Below are 15231 nucleotides of genomic sequence, written 5' to 3'. Positions count from 1 at the left end.
CATATACATTTTTTATTGTTATATGGCTTATGGTTGTTATGGTTTATTCTCTAATGGTGTTTGCTTTCCCCTTTTTACATGTACAACGGAGGATATTTTATTTAGTACGATGGAAACGTACTAATTCAGAATGTTCGGAATATATATTGCCCCATGGTGATGTGATGTTAAAGATCTGGCTGCATATCTCCAGAATCCTATATATCAATCAACGAACGGAGTGGACCTTCGTGGTATTTCACATATGTATATATAACCATTGTGGAACGAAATAAACAAGCCCATGGGGATGAATTTCTCTGAAACCAACTTCCGGGATTGCGGGTCAGATTCCGGATGTGGACGTGAGACGCATCGTACAGAGATTCCCGGAAGTACGTGTGACCACTTCTAATCACATGATTTATGTGTTAGAGGGGACGGACGGAGCGGCTGATCGTCTTCGCTTCCGGGTGTGGTAGTCGACTGCTCCGGAAGTGTTAGCTCATATATATGGGCTTTAGGACTTATGGGGGAAATATTACGGAGGGGCATTACCTTATAAGGACTTCCGCTGTGCAGACTGGAAGAAACGGTGTGACAATAAGCAGGAGTAACAATCCTTTACCTATGGTGGGTGGTGGATTATATTCCAGGATTTTGTTGACGCTGAATTGATGCATATTATCCTTTTTTATGTTATTTTTTAATACTCTATGGGAGATTATTATGTCTATGAATTTTGAGGCAATGCTATATCTTGTGAGGGACTTCAGATGATAATAGGAGATTTCACAACATGGTTTATTGAAGGTTCTTTGCGATTTTTAGGATAATTAGTTAATTGTTTTTTAATTTAGAGAAGGGGTATATTAAGCCCTTCCTGGGTTACAGCTCCACATCCTGAGGAAGGACAATCAGTCCGAAACGCGTAGATGGTGGAGTAAGGAGCAGGAATTGGACAACAGGCGGTATTATACCATCCTTTTTGGATATTTCTCTAAATGGTTTTTTCCTCCATGTGTCATCTAGTTGGATTACCTTCTCTGATTATTCCCGGGCTATCAGAGAGGTTTTGAAACCATATTGTGAATATCCTATTGCCACCTAGAGTTCCCAATACTGCAACAAGTGTTTTTTATGTGATGTGAGTATTTTTTACTTTTTATGGTTCCGATTTGGAATAAAGAATTGTTTTAAGAAAATAGACATTTTTTTTACATCAATTGGATATATAAGGGGAGTCGTAACAAGAAACCTTTATACGTATGAACCAAGGTGGAGTTATGGTGAGTGTCTGTTGATAGACCCTTAAGAAGTGTGATATGTTGAAAGAAAAAGGAGGTGTTAAAGAAACCTTTCAGTGAACGGTATTTGAGTGCCAGTGGTGAGTTCTATCCAGTATATGGTTCCATATCTTGAAATGAAACAGTGGTGAAGACACTCTGTGAGATGAAGATGGATACTCTGTAGACCTCTCCATACAGACTGCGCTAGTGACACTATCTTGTTGTTTTGTATCTCGGTGATATTATCTATCAATTTAGCAAGTTCCTGAATATATCTAAAATTTAATGTACCCCGAGCAATCCTGATAGGATCCAGTGCGACTAAAACTTGAAAGCCAGTTGTCTCACTAATTAACTGAGTGGCTTTATGCACGTCACCAGGTATCATATTTCTTTTGCCTCTGTGTTCATATTGCGTGTGAAGATATGGTGATGGTGTGTTTTTATGTATACCAAGCATTTCAACATGTGGGAGGGTCATAACTTCTGGGACTACTCTTCCCAGGTAACACAATAACAGTACTAAGATTGGTCAGACACTCCCCTGATTGGCATTGCACTCCTCCTGACTCCACTCCATCAGCACTGCCATCAGCTCCCATTTCCTCAATCGGTCCTCCATCACAGACACTGAGTATCCCCAAACAGATCATCACGACAGAAACTCTGGAAAAAAGAACTAGGATGAAAACAGCAGACCACTCCATTGCTGGAAGCACTGATCTACACATTTCTTTAGCTCAGATATCTCACCGTCACCTTTTTAATCCTCCCGGGACAAGTTCGCAATCGACAGGTCCACGTTATCGGCCTTGTCTCCGCCTTGTATCTCCACCAGTTGGTTAACCTCCCTATAGTGAGTGGAATGGACCTACGTATCTTCCACGGCCACCCTTTGAGGATGTGGTATCGTCAAATACAGACCTTTCCACCGGTCACTCAAACAACCTGAGCTAAAAAAATTTGGATCATAACAAATTCTCCAGGTTTGACATCATGACAGTTTGCATTAGACATGTTAGTTAATAACACTTTCAATTTCTGTTATTCTCATTCATCTTCGTGAGACCCTGCACAGTAACCTCATTATCATATTTTCACATGAGGCTGCCTATTTGAACAGTATCTCAAAGGGGGACAAACAATTGAAAAGACAGTCTGGGATAATCTTAGTGTTATTACCCATCACCTTACACATGTTCTTGGAAACGTCACCTGTACAATGAGTCCCCCTATCATTTTTTTGAATAATTGTAGGGATATAGTATCTGCATACAGGTTCCTGCAATTAAATCTTGTTATTAATAGCTACTGCTCTAAATAATGCCTGGGCCACTGGGTTGGATAGTATTCTGAGTATTTGACCTTAGCCTGGCATGGCTGCCGTTTATCCTTAGCAACCTTGTGTCCTGTGAGTGAGAGATAAAGCACAACAGTTTAATATCATTTAAACATGATCTAAATACAACAATAAATCGTCCACATTTTACATTATAACAGATCCATTGGCAGGTTGAAAAGATTATAAACAGGCATATAAGGCCTGGGAGAAGATACTGGGGTTACCTATGAACCCATGGTAAACTCGTGTTCATGTGTGGTGTTCTTCACTTTGCAGCTCTTACTTATGTGTCCCACTTGGTGACAGTTAAAACATATTTTTGAACGGGGTGGATGAAAGGATTGTTGTGGGAGTTGAGCAATAGGAAAAGATGGTGGGTATGGGTAAAGATATGGAGGATAAGGGTATGGTGGGAGGTATGAAGTTTGTGGGTAGCATGAGACCTGTGGTTGTGTATGATATGTGGGGTAAGGATGTGTTTGCTGTGGTGTGGGATTGGTGAGGACGTGTAACTGTTCAGGTGCAAGTGTGTGTAAAGGTGCAGGTGTGTCTACTGGCTGTGATGTTACCGTCATTCCTTCCAGAGCTTGGATACTGACAGCCATTAGTTTTTCAATCTGGGTCTCTCTCTTCTTTGTGATATTTTTATCATGTTCTATGGCAGACTCTATGAGGTTATCTATTGTGACTCCCCTCCAGCCAGGCTGTGAGGTCTGAACCTGAGTCTTTAAGTCGTCTTTCAGACCGTCCATGAGTATGGTGACAATCATTCCCCTGTGGTGAGTGCTATCTTTAATATCCTCTAACCCAGTGTACTGGGTGATAGTCTGCAGAGCCCGGTCGCAATAATCTTCTGCAGATTCACTCTCCTTTTGCTTTATGGTGAAAATTTTGTTCCAGTTAACTACTTCTGGAAAATATATACCCAACTGAGTTATGATGCAGGAAATATTATCTTGGTTTACTTGGTCTGTTAAGGGAACGTCACCATCCAACACACAAATCCGTGATAAATTTTGTCACATCGGTATTGCGTGGTAGACAGGCCCTTAACACCACACACCAATCTTTATTAGTTGGCTCATGTGAACTACCCAAATTCCTCAAAAATCTTTTGACATTTGGCTAGTTCCTTTTTGGGATCGGGGAAATCATTTATGATGGAATTTAGTTCTGCTCTTGTCCAAGGCCAATGCATTACTACTTCCCTCATGGGCACTACACCGTTTGCATCTGCATTTCCATTCGGAACAGTAATCGTCCGAATGGGGTGAAGACCGGTAGCACTGCTACCTTTGATCTGGTTACCTGGCTGGGGGTTTAATCTGCTGCTGCTATGTATGGTTTTAACAACTTCCTCTACGGGTGCAGAGTGTGTTAGCACTTCCCTTGCTGTTACTGATGAAGATGGCTGCACCACTCGTGATTGTGGTGATGAAGCATCTATCATCTGCACAGCATGGGAAATGGCAGACATTACAATAGGCTCCTCATCCATATCATAAACATTTTATTTATGGTTGCTTAAGAGAGGGTACAAATTGCTTGTTACATGTTTATGGGTATTTTTGGTAACTGTACTTGCACCTCCATCCACTTAAGGTGGGGATGGTGAGCGTGAACTGCTGGCAATACTCTCCACAACGCTACCTTGCTGCATGTGCACGCCATTTTGCGGCTCGCCTGCATTGCAATTTAGCGTCGCGGATGTATTCTCTGGCAATGCGCTCACAACGCTAGTTTGCGTCGCTTGCGCATTTTTAAGCCACGCACCCCCTTCATGCTGCCACAACTTTAAACATTCATAATATTTTACCTTTTTCTCTCGGGAGCGCATCAGACTGATGTGATCCCGGACATTATCTAGTACATTTTTATCAAAACTACCAATTCTGGGAAACTGTTTAACACTTTTCCTCATCATATTAAACCATAAATCACAATACCTGGTTGCATTGGCACCATACTTAATATGCATAATATGCCGCGCCGACCCAAGTGGCGCTTCCAACAGCAGCAAATCATTTAACATCTCTACTGATCGCTTGGCCCTCATCCTAGGAGAACCCTAAGTTTTTCAATAAAGATTTAAATTGGTGAAAGACAATCTAGATACTCTCACTTACCTACAGAAGAAATTTCCAGATGCCCCCGCTCACCTACGGAAGAAATTTCTAGATGCCCCCGTTCACCTATTACCTCTCAGCTCACAATCACAAGTTTCCTAGTGCGGCTCAACTACAATGCTCAAATAACCCAACCTAATTATTGAACACTGCAGTCACACTGAGAGCCGGTCCCTAACAAAAATAACAAACCATACACCTGCTCTGTGTACTGAACGGTAAGCTGCTTATCGAGTGGCTAGCACCTAGCCCTTAAAGGTCATATGGTACCTCTAACTGTAGGGAACAAGTTACCCCTACCAACAAATACTCACTATTACACACTTTTTCCTGCACAGAAAAATACACGTTAACCCAGATATTGATAACAACTGAAAAATGTAAACCTCAACAGCTTTATTAAAACACGTGGCAGCACAACCGGAAGTACGTGTATGCTATTGTGCGACCAGTCACATACACAATGTCAAAACCGGATAATTGGGTAAGACAGAATCTGTTTGCAATCAGAAAAACCTGCACGACGCCATCTTGTGAATGGCAGCAAGACTCCATTTTAGAAAAGAAAGCTTACACAAGCGCCATTTTGTCAAAAATACATAGTACACAATCCACAGTGCAAAGTTGCTAAAAGTAGCACGAACAGCTTTTTAACAATCTTCCCCAAACACATACCGACGGTGTTCAGAATACATAAAATAACTTTCCAACACATTAAAATCACCACAGACTTATATTTGAGCAACAGCAAAGCAGTGGTGTTTTCCCCGCATACATACATTTAAAAGCAATGGTCCCGTAACGCAAAAAGGATAATTATTACTTGGTTTAAACGCAATGTCAGTATATAAAGAAATGAATGTTTTCTGTAACTATGGCTTAGTAAATGACAATTGGACTGTGTTTGGAAAAGTACTGATCTACTCTGTTTCCACAGCGTTCCGGTGACATCAATATGAAGATCAGTACATGCGGCTATGAAATATGAATTTTAGAGAGAATAACTATTTGAAATGTTGTTTGCCATAGCAGCTTAGATTTGCATGTGGGGGATACAAAAGGAGGTTGGAGACCTTTTGTATCCATTTGGAATTGTTCAATAAATGCCCTGTAACAGATTTCTAACCTTTACCAAAAGACAATAACATGGTGTAGGATTGTTTACATTTTTGTCCAATGGACTGGTTATTCCAGTCTAATCAATAGAGCTAGCTAACTGGGAACAGTAGTTCAGGTAACCAAAAGGATACTCCCTTTCTGATGACCTCACAGGTAAAAGGGGGCGGGAACATAGCATGCACATCCTGAGAACACACAGCCAACACACACACTTGCAGATTTTGGAGGGAAGAGAGAGGTTCGCTCCCTCACAAGACAACGGAAAAATGGGTCTCAGTTCCTCTGGGTTATAGCTAAGTATAAAATGTGCAATATTTAGCCTATTTGGGTGTCTGTAGCTATGTTTGGTGTTAATCTGTTATTAGCTTAGCATGGTGTGTGGTTTGTAGTTTTCTAAGGATATTCATGAGTCTGTGTTAGCATACAGTGGATGATATGTTATCTAATCTGTACTCTTCATCTACACTGTAGGGTACAATAGTCTGTTATCAGCATGCGGGAAAGGGATTGATTATGGAGTTTTTGTAATATTTGTAAATGATTGATGCTGTTTGATTGAGATCCCATGTGTTCTGTGTTAGGGCCTTGCCATGTGTTCTGTGTTAGGGCCTTGCCATGTGCTTGAACAATATCTCTGCTTGGGAGAGATAGGCTTGGTATGTGTTGTGTACTCATGAATGTAATCATAGGGTGGTATCAGTTATATATTATGGAAGTTGAATTAATAACAGCTTTGAATGGTCATAAGTAATTGCCATGTGGGTCAGGTAGGTATATTGTCTGCAGTTTATTAGAGATGGCTACTTCCATGTGGGGTGATCAAAGGAAATTATAATTCTACCCAGTTATGGTGTTGTATGGGTCAGATAGGTATATTGTCTTTATTATAATTGTGATCATTTATGGATGTATGATTTACAGAGTTACAACTTATGTGAGTTTTCAAATTGGAGTTTGCCTAGGGATCATGAGGCTTGCAAACAATGGAAGAGCATGTGCTTCAGCCCTTCCCCCTCCCCACGGTCTAGTGGGTACTGTATGAGGTCTGTTGTAGAATGGTATTGTTGTATATTGGAATCAGCTTGTGTTGTACATGTTGGAATATTATATGGTGCAGTGTTTGCCTGATGTGTTGGCATATGATATCCAGCTTGCATATTTAATTAACTATGGCATTATGGGAGATTTCAATGAGGTAGCTTCATAATGGAGTTTGTTTGTAGACCATGCGGTTTGGACAATAGGGCAGGAAGCATTCCTAAACCCCCCCCCCTCACACACAAACACACTCACACACACCATCACCAGCCATCTTGAACATGTGCTCCCAGCAGACATTGATATCTCTCATTGTATTTTGATGTGTCTCTTTTTCTCTCTCTCTCTCTCTGTCTCATATTGCTCATTGTATTTTGATCTTTAATAACCGTTTCATGTATTTTAACTGTACCTTATGACCTAATGTTTGTACAATTTATTTGCACTCATTATTAGATCATAGCATTGTAACATCTGTACTTTTACCTGAATAATAATCTTTAGCGCTTTGGACCGCTATTCAACTGTCTCAGTATTCCATTAATGGTATAATCAAAATAGCGACATCTTGCAGTTTTAGAAGGTACAGGCAGGTTTTGTCTTAGAGGTTCTAGGCAGGTGAATCTTAGAGGTTTATAGGCAGGAATGTATTAAAAGGTTAATTTACAAAATTCAACAACAATAATGCGACTACCACACAACCGTATGACAACTTTTTAGCTGCATACGCAAAAGTGCGTCTTTACTGTGCGCAAAACTGCGACTCAGCCGCGTGCTCAATACTGCGGCACCCCTTTAAACGTTAGGTTCTATCAACAAAGGAAAACAAACTTTTTCCTCTCTTGTCCCTGGATTCTAGTCAGCTTCCTTGGCTCACACGAAAACGGATAGCGATCTTTCAGCACAAGGCGGTTGCAGGTAAAAACTGCATGTGGCCACTCCACCCTTTGCTGAGATATCAGTAACCGCATGTGCCATGTGGGTAAGTGACTTCACTACTATCCCCCAACTAACGATACTGAATTAGAACCTCTATATACCCCTGCGTATATATCTTCTAATATCCTTCCTATAAACCTCTAAGGATGACGCTAATTTGCGTACGCAGTCATTCAGTAAATAAAGACTCCAGACTTAGAACATGTGGTTCCAAAGCACAAAGTATTATTCAAGTAAAGTACAGCAGTTACACGTTATGATCCTCATATAATCTTACCGCAAAGAGATTATACAGACCCAAGTACAATTATACATACGCAGCGCTCTCTGGTCCAGATGTTAGGCATCAGCAAGAAACCCCTCCTCAATCAACATTCAGCACAATAGACTAGGAACCCAGGGTCAGCACACATATTTATACCCCCCAGAAATAAACAACCTAAAGGAGAGGGCATATGTTACAAGGCATTTAACAGGTTGATTCAAATAGACACAACCCAGCCTCTAACAACTGGGGGTCTCTGGTTTCCTGACTCATGCAATCATCCTAACAGTTGTTCATATTATGTACATTTTGTTGAAGTCTCTGCGGTCCGTAAGTTGAGAATGCATGATGTGATCTCCACACCGATGGTACCGGAATACTGTTGAAAGAGTACGCATCAGTACAATACCAATCATGGCTTACTTATCATGTATAAAACCTTAGTTACAAAATAATCTTTATTTCACAGCATTTACGCTAAATGAACAAACTTAAATCTTATACTTTAAAGCTTATTAAACCTTTTATGTGAATATGTAATGTGTAAGTATGCGAGTGTGATGTAAAGATGCTAGTTAACTTGGGGCAGATGCATGCGCATGAAGCTAATAAACAGCAATTTCATACAGGATCTTATGCATTCGCTAATATGCAATTGTGCGTATTAATGTGTGTATGAGAAATGGTGCACTTAAATCTCACTTAAACGAAGTGAACACCTGGCAGTGTGGAATGCTGAGCATTATAGTTCCACATGCCCCCCCCTCCCTCTCAGCAGCCCCCACCCTTCCCAGACTCAAAAGCAAAGTCCTTTGTTCTCCAAGATACTTGTGTAAATGCAAATTAGCACAGCTACAAGACCCAAACCTCAGATAACACTCTTGGCTTTGAAAGTATTTTAGTGCAGGAAGCCTGCCAATGTAAGTTGCTACAAACGACCCTCTTGCCGTATTCAAGCAGGGCCACCTGGAGTGAGAGCAGATGTTATGTCCAGGAAGCTTATCTACACAGGCTATTTGTCACATGGCCATTTGCTCTGTTTAGCTAATGCAATCCAATTTTGAAAATATATCCTGTAGGGGAATTCTAATAATATACACTTTATCCAGAGAACCCAAACTACGTAATGTCATGAAATGAGCTTTTGGTGAATCGCCGTAAATGGTCACAGATGCAATCTCATGATGCTAATAGTAATATTGCCTGTATAAGAATACACTGTCTGTGCCTGTATAAGGATACACTGTCTGTGCCTGTAAAAGGATACATTGTCTGTGCCTGTATAAGAATACACTGTCTGTGCCTGTATAAGAATACACTGTCTGTGCCTGTATAAGAATACACTGTCTGTGCCCGTATAAGGATACACTGTCTGTGCCCGTATAATACACTGTCTGTGCCCGTATAAGAATACACTGTCTGTGCCCGTATAAGAATACACTGTCTGTGCCCGTATAAGGATACACTGTCTGTGCCCGTATAAGGATACACTGTCTGTGCCCGTATAAGGATACACTGTCTGTGCCCGTATAAGGATACACTGTCTGAGCCTGTATAAGGAGATACACTGTCTGAGCCTGTATAAGAAAACACTGTCTGTGCCTGTATAAGAATACACTGTCTGTGCCTGTATAAGAATACACTGTCTGTGCCTGTATAAGAATACACTGTCTGTGCCTGTATAAGAATACACTGTCTGTGCCTGTATAAGAATACACTGTCTGTGCCTGTATAAGAATACACTGTCTGAGCCTGTATATTGATACACTGTCTGAGCCTGTATAAGAAAACACTGTCTGTACCTGTATAAGAATATACTGTCTGTGCCAGTATAAGAATACACTGCCTGTGCCTGTATAAGATTAAGAATACACTGCCTGTGCCTGTATAAGAATACACTGTCTGTGCCTGTATAAGGATACACTGTCTGTGCCTTTATAAGGATACACTGTCTGTGCCTGTATAAGGATACACTGTCTGTGCCTTTATAAGGATACACTGCCTGTGCCTGTAAAAGGATACACTGCCTGTGCCTGTATAAGAATACACTGCCTGTGCCTGTATAAGGATACACTGTCTGTGCCTTTATAAGGATACACTGTCTGTGCCTGTATAAGGATACACTGTCTGTGCCCGTATAAGAATACAATAATCCGTGCCCGTATAAGGATACACTGTCTGTGCCCGTATAAGAATACACTGTCTGTGCCTGTATAAGGATACACTGTCTGTGCCTGTATAAGGATACACTGTCTGTGCCTGTATAAGGATACACTGTCTGTGCCCGTATAAGAATACAATAAACTGTGCCCGTATAAGAATACACTGTCTGTGCCTGTATAAGGATACACTGTCTGTGCCTGTATAAGGATACACTGTCTGTGCCTGTATAAGGATACACTGTCTGTGCCCGTATAAGAATACAATAAACTGTGCCCGTATAAGAATACACTGTCTGTGCCCGTATAAGATTACACTGTCTGTGCCCGTATAAGATTACACTGTCTGTGCCCGTATAAGAATACACTAATCTGTGCCCGTATAAGAATACACTAATCTGTGCCCGTATAAGGATACACTGTCTGTGCCCGTATAAGGATACACTGTCTGTGCCCGTATAAGGATACACTGTCTGTGCCCGTATAAGGATACTCTGTCTGTGCCTCTATAAGGATACACTGTCTGTGCCTGTATAATTATGGGTCTCGAACCAAAGAGGGCGTGCTGTCGATGGTGATTGACAGCACGCCCCCTTTGGTGGGCGTGGCTGCCCAGACGGAGGCGTTCCCATGGGAACGCCTACCGTCTGGGGCCGGTCACACTGACATCACTATTGATGTCAGCTTTTGGCTCTGATAGAGCCAAAAGCACTCCTGGGCTTGCAGCAGCGAGAACCTTCCGCAAGGTCTCATCGCAAGCCCGATGGTCGCGATGGTCTTGACCATCGCGACCATCATTTTGGCCGCTCACTATAGCTGTGGGTGGTCCTGGATGCGAGCGTTCATGAGGCCGCTCCAAAATGAAGGAGGGACGGCCCTGATTCAGAGTGAGCGCTCTGTCAGAGCGTCTGGCTCTGAATCAGGGCCACTGTCTGTGCCTGTATAAGGATACACTGTCTGTGCCTGTATAAGGATACACTGTCTGTGCCTGTATAAGGATACACTGTCTGTGCCTGTATAAGGATACACTGTCTGTGCCTGTATAAGGATACAGTCTGTGCCTGTATGAGGATACACTGTCTGTGCCTGTATGAGGATACACTGTCTGTGCCTGTATGAGGATACACTGTCTGTGCCTGTATAACGATACACTGTCTGTGCCTGTATAACGATACACTGTCTGTGCCTGTATAAGGATACACTGTCTGTGCCTGTATAAGGATACACTGTCTGTGCCTGTATAAGAATACACTGTCTGTGCCTGTATAAGGATACACTGTCTGTGACCGTATAAGGATACACTGTCTGTCCACATATAAGAATACACTAATCTGTGCCTGTATAAGAATACACTAATCTGTGCCTGTATAAGAATACACTGTCTGTGCCTGTATAAGATTACACTAATCTGTGCTGTATAATTAGACACTGTCTGTGCCTGTATAAGGATACAATAATCTATGCCTGTATAAGAATACACTAATCTGTGCCTGTATAAGAATACACTATTCTGTGCCTGTATTAGAATACACTGTATGTGACTGTATCAGAATACACTGTCTGTGCCTGTATAAGGATATACTGTCTGTGCCTGTATAAGTATACACTGCCTCTGCCGTTATAAGAATACACTAATCTGTGCCCATAGAAGAATACACTAATCTGTGCCTGTATAAGAATACACAAATCTGTGCCCGTATAAGAATACACAAATCTGTGCCCGTAAAAGAATACACAAATCTGTGCCCATAGAAGAATACACTAATCTGTGCCTGTATAAGAATACACTAATCTGTGCCTGTATAAGAATACACTGTCTGAGCCTGTATAAGGATACACTGTCTGAGCCTGTATAAGGATACACTGTCTGTGCCTGTATAAGGATACACTGTCTGTGCCTGTATAAGGATACACTGTCTGTGCCTGTATAAGGATACAGTCAGTGCCCGTATAAGAATACACTGTCTGTGCCCGTATAAGAATACACTAATCTGTGCCCGTATAAGAATACACTAATCTGTGCCTGTATAAGAATACACTAATCTGTGCCTGTATAAGAATACACTAATCTGTGCCTGTATAATACACAAATCTGTGCCTGTATAAGAATACACAAATCTGTGCCTGTATAAGAATACACTGTCTGAGCCTGTATAAGGATACACTGTCTGAGCCTGTATAAGGATACACTGTCTGTGCCTGTATAAGGATACACTGTCTGTGCCTGTATAAGGATACACTGTCTGTGCCTGTATAAGGATACACTGTCTGTGCCTATATACTATTGTGCTATCTGTGTTTTTACACTAATGTACTGTTATGTGCCTGTACATACACTGTGCCTGTCTACTAATATCTTCTCTGCAATATATTCGTTATGTGTTCTATTCAGCCCAGATGTACCTATCTATCATTCACACATACAGTAGCCAGGCAGGACATGTGGAAGTCTTACCTGGCAGAGCTGAGGTGCTCTGGCCGCTCTCCCTGCTTTGTGACAGGCAGTGCGCGGCTCCCCCGACTCCGCAGAGGCAAACTGTGTGATTGGCAGACAGCGAGACCCGGCTCCTCTCGATATGCTGTGCTCCTGTACACTAATGGGCGCCGCGGCCACCCAGCACCAGCACGGAGAGAGAGAATGAGGTGGGCGGCAAGTGTTCCGCCCTCGGATTGTTGCGCTCTGTGCGGTGGCACCGGCCGCACAACCCTAACTACGGCCCTGACTAAGCTTCTATATATACCTATGTAAATATCAAGATGACACATGAGATGTATTTACCTCCTTTAATAGAGTCACAGTGCTCTCAGGAGTAAAGTGGCGATATTGCAGTACAATGGTTCTAATAGGTAAAACAAATGATGTTGAAACTTAAAAAAGGAATGGGGGGGGGAGCAAACGGGGAGAGTAATAGCCTGGGGGTAGGCGTCCCTTGAACCCCCATATGTGGCATTGTATAGAAAGTCTTTTGTTATAAGTCCCGGTGAGGCTTCACTTACTTTGTTTCTTCTGTCTGCTGGAAGTCCCGGTCACTATCTGCACGCTCTAACTCATCCGATGGTGAGGAGACTTGGAGGTGGATGGATTAGTGGTGTGAGGAGAATTGAGGGTTCTCTCAGGGTGGATGAATGGAAGTAGGTGCACACCGAACGCGTTGCGGCCGTCAGGCCTTCTTAGGGGAGTGGTGTGGCGCCATCAAGAAAGAGGGCAATATATACATGAGTATTGGATGACATCATAAGGTGCCCTGGCTATCAATCTCCATGGTGATGTGGGCGAGGCGTGGGTGTCATAAGGTGTGTGTAATTAAGGCAGCTTGAATCTGTTCTAGCAGAGTGTAGATAGACAGCTGTAATTATTAGCAATTAGGAAAATAATGTGTGGCTGTGTTGAAGGGGGATCTTTATATATAGAAGTAGGAAATGTTATGGCTGATGATTTGAAGGGATAACTCATTGTCCAATGTAGGTGATCACACATATCTGTGCGTGACGAGACAGTTATAGTTGGGATTTGGGTTTAAGATGCACCCAGCAATCAAGTTGCGGCCCTCTGGTCAGGTATCTGGCACAAGTGGGAAATGGAAGAACACTATCACAGGGAATGCACAGGAGATACTGCACTTCAATGATGTACTGGGTACACACCCTGCTGGCATAGGAGAATGGTACTAGAAGATTGTACTCGGATGACGTACTGAGTACATACACTGGTTCCCGATGCAGAACTGGCACAGGAGCATGACACTAGGAGACTGTGGGTATACACTAGGAGAGTATCGCTGGAAGAAAGGAGCTTGGAACCTGGAACGCTGCAACAACTAGTATACACTGGAAGTAATGACATAGTATAGGCAACTTCTTGTTGTCTGAAGCCCGGCTAAATATACCAAGGTATCAGTCCATTGGAGGATAGTGTCAGCTGACAGCAACAAGTGCTACCATTGGGTAAAGGGCTAATCACATGATGTAGACTGTCATGGCTGCGTCCATGAAGGTAACCTCAGGAACCAAATCACGGAGCGAGCACATGGATGTCTTAGCAGACCCCAGGTATAATCCTCAGCGCGTCACTCGCCCCTGCACCTGGCGTCCGACCGCTCGAGAAGTCAGGGGAAGCCGGCGCTGAGGTAACACCCAATCGCAGGTCACACAACCTGACAACACCACGTGTTTCCAGTCCTCCAGGGTCCAATTAGCGATGTCACAAACCAAGGTGAGGTGCTGTGCCTGATGTTGTAGTGTCATCAGGGGGACTCTGGTGGGTCTTGTGCTCCCATATCCCATGGAAGCTAAAGAACGCTGCACTGACTGCTGGATACGGGTCTGTACCTCCCGCACTGACTGCTGGATACGGGTCTGTACCTCCCGCACTGACTGCTGGATACGGGTCTGTACCTCCCGCACTGACTGCTGGATACGGGTCTGTACCTCCCGCACTGACTGCTGGATAAGGGTCTGTACCTCCCGCACTGACTGCTGGATACGGGTCTGTACCTCCCGCACTGACTGCTGGATACGGGTCTGTACCTCCCGCACTGACTGCTGGATACGGGTCTGGTACCTCCCGCACTGACTGCTGGATACGGGTCTGGTACCTCCCGCACTGACTGCTGGATACGGGTCTGGTACCTCCCGCACTGACTGCTGGATACCTCCCGCACTGACTGCTGGATACGGGTCTGTACCTCCCGCACTGACTGCTGGATACGGGTCTGTACCTCCCGCACTGATCTCCTGGATACGGGTCTGTACCTCCCGCACTGACTGCTGGATACGGGTCTGTACCTCCCGCACTGACTGCTGGATACGGGTCTGTACCTCCCGCACTGACTGCTGGATACGGGTCTGTACCTCCTGCACTGATCTCCTGGATACGGGTCTGCACCTCCTGCACTGACTGCTGGATACGGGTCTGTACCTCCTGCACTGACTGCTGGATACGGGTCTGTACCTCCTGCACTGATCTCCTGGATAT

This window comes from Taudactylus pleione, unplaced genomic scaffold, assembly GCF_031769625.1.
Source record: "Taudactylus pleione unplaced genomic scaffold, aTauple2 ptg000166l, whole genome shotgun sequence".
In the NCBI taxonomy this organism is placed as follows: Eukaryota; Metazoa; Chordata; class Amphibia; order Anura; family Myobatrachidae; genus Taudactylus; species Taudactylus pleione.
The sequence above is the reverse complement of the archived record's forward strand: the minus strand, read 5'-3'. Positions refer to the sequence as shown.